The following is a 2,680-nucleotide window of genomic DNA, read 5'->3' as shown; positions in this document are numbered from 1 at the left end:
CACAAAGAATCCTTGCTTCTCCTTCCCCGAGGCTCCCCCGCTGCCCTGGGCCGACTCGAGCCGCCTCTCCGCCTTCCCTGGCTTGGATCGGCAGCGAGGGAGCGGATGTTGTTGTCCCCCAGCCCCTCCGGCTCCTCGAGCACCACAAACAACAGCAGCTAGGGGAGGAGCGTGCGGGTGAAGCAGGGGGGAAGGCTGGAGGTGTCTCAACGTTCCATTCCCCGCGTTCCGAGGCCGCTGATTGGCCGCCGCGGCTTCTCCACTTGTCCGAACGTTCGATTCGAATCTTCCAGCGTCCCGAGCCGCTGCTGGGTCCCCAGCGCCCTTCCCCCTCCGCCGCACCCGATTGGAGCCCTCGGACCGCTCTCCCATTGGCCGGCTGCTGTGTTTTGGATGGGGGGAGGCTGCCCATTGGCTGCTGCCTGCGCAGGGGCGGGGGAGGCTGTGCGCCGGGTCGGGCGGAGCTGGGGGGCGGCGCGGCGTGGTGGTTGGCTAGTGCCCCCCTTCTGTTTCTCTCTGCTTATAAAAAAAAAAAAAACAACCACACACACGCCCGGACACACACACGGGGGGGGAGCGGGTGTTGTAAAGCCAAGTTCATTCAGGAACTTCATTGAAACCAACGTGCTCAGCTGGAAAAGCGGGGCCCAGCAGCGGCTCTGACTCATTTCCTCTCGCAGGCTTCGGTCATCCTGAGAAGCGAGAGGATCACAATAGAGGCAGCTCCGAGCCGCTGCTGAAGCTTCCGACTCTCGCAGGCCCTGGCAGGCCTGGGAAAGGGCTTTGTTGTTTCTTTCGGTGCGAGCTCACAAAGCCTCTTTTATGTTGGCCCGGGAGGGGGGGCACCGCTGACAGCTTCCTCCCTGGAAAAGTACAGTGTAAACAGCTGGGCTGGCCTGGGAGGGCGCGGGCGCTCCTGCAGCAGCTCTTGCCATGTTGGGTGGCGTGGGCATGGCTCGGATCCAGTTAGCGTGTGATTTCCCCACTCCCTGCGTGGCGGGGCTGATTGTGCAAGTGAAAGCAGGATGCAAACCGGCTATCAAGTTATTGCGCGTTTTCCAGCAATAACTTGGGAACTGGTTGGGCCTTTTTAAGGTGCCGTCATAGGCCCCTGCAAGCGTTAGATTTATTACTATGCCGTTCACTGGTGAACCATGCAGTAAATTTAGACCCGCCACATGCAAACTAATTATCGCACAATTAATGGGTGAATTGTGCAATATATTTGGACCGGCCATAGGTGCAAAGTAATGACTGGATAAAAATGACTCTCCAGCTATAACAAGAGCCAACCAGCTGTTAAGTTAGGGCTTGGAAATGTGTAACAGCTCAAGAGCTGGTTTCTAGCCCGCTGTAGTTTGAACCTGACTCTGATCCCTAACCCTCCCCCCTGCAATTTACAGCACTGAACTGGGAGCACAGTGCAAATTAAAGCAGGATAGAAACCAGCTATAAAGTTATTACACACTTTCCAGCAATAACTTTATAGCTGGTTTGACTTCTTAAATAGGCCCCTGCTGGACATTACATTTATTATGCAATTCACAGGTCAGTTGTGTAATAAATGTAGACCAGTCAAACATACAGAGTAATTATCACAGCTATAAAAGAGCTAACCAGCTATAAAGTTACCACTTGAAAATGTGTAACTGCTCTAGACCTGGTTTCTGTTCAGCTTACATTTGAAGTGTGTGTGTGTGTGTGTGTGTGTGTGTGTGTGTGTGTGTGTGTGTGTTTACGCGCCCTCCCCCCATGTTACAATGCTGAATAGGTTTGAGATGCAACAAATCAAGACCGTTTCAGACTGGACATAAGGAAGAATTTCTTTACTGTCGGAGCCCCCAAGGTCTGGAACAGCCTGCCATCGGAGGTGGTTCAAGCACCTACACTGAGCACCTTCAAGAGAAATTTGGATGTTTATCTTGCTGGGATCCTATGACCACAACTGACTTCCTGCCCCTGGGGCAGGGGGCTGGACTCAAGGATCTTTTGAGGTCCCTTCTAGCCCTAATGTCTATGATATCTATGAAATCCCCAATCCTAGCAGTTGTATGGGTGGGATTCTTTCTTGGCTGCATGGGCATAACTGCCTGGGAGGAGATGAGGACCCCAGGTCTCTGGCATTGATTCCCAGCTCAGCCCTGGCCTTGAGATCTCTGTGCCTCAATTTCCCCATCAGCAAAATGTAGCCAATGTTACTTCCCTTACCTTGCAGTCTTAACATTTGTGAAGAGCTCAGGCAGGAGGATGCAAAGGGCCATAGAGAAGGCTGCAAGCAAAATGTCAGCTGATCATGTCAACAGACTTTACAGGCATGAAGGAATGAAAAGTCCCACCTTGGCCATGTTACCAGCGGGGAGCTGGGGTAGACAGGCCAAGTATTTTAGGCCCAGTTTGCAGGAATCCCTGGCTCCAATCTCTTGCTTAGTCCCTGTTGTCTGTGGGGCTGGATTTGAGTGAGGACCAGCCCTTTCTTCTTTTAGTCCCCCTGTCCCACCTCCACTAGTGAAGGTGACCTGCAGAGACTTTCCACCTGCCAAGACCTGAGCTGAGGGCTCTGTTTTGCCTGCAGGAGCTGATCATGTTGATATTAATTTAAACAGTGTCTGAAGCTGCTCACTGGGGCAAATTGTGCTTCTGTCTGGTCAGTGAGTGCATCCAAGGTATTGGTGCTGATCTA

Source organism: Crocodylus porosus, unplaced genomic scaffold (assembly GCF_001723895.1).
Source record: "Crocodylus porosus isolate Cpor-Errol unplaced genomic scaffold, CroPor_comp1, whole genome shotgun sequence".
NCBI lineage: Eukaryota > Metazoa > Chordata > Crocodylia > Crocodylidae > Crocodylus > Crocodylus porosus.
This window is presented reverse-complemented; position numbering follows the sequence as displayed.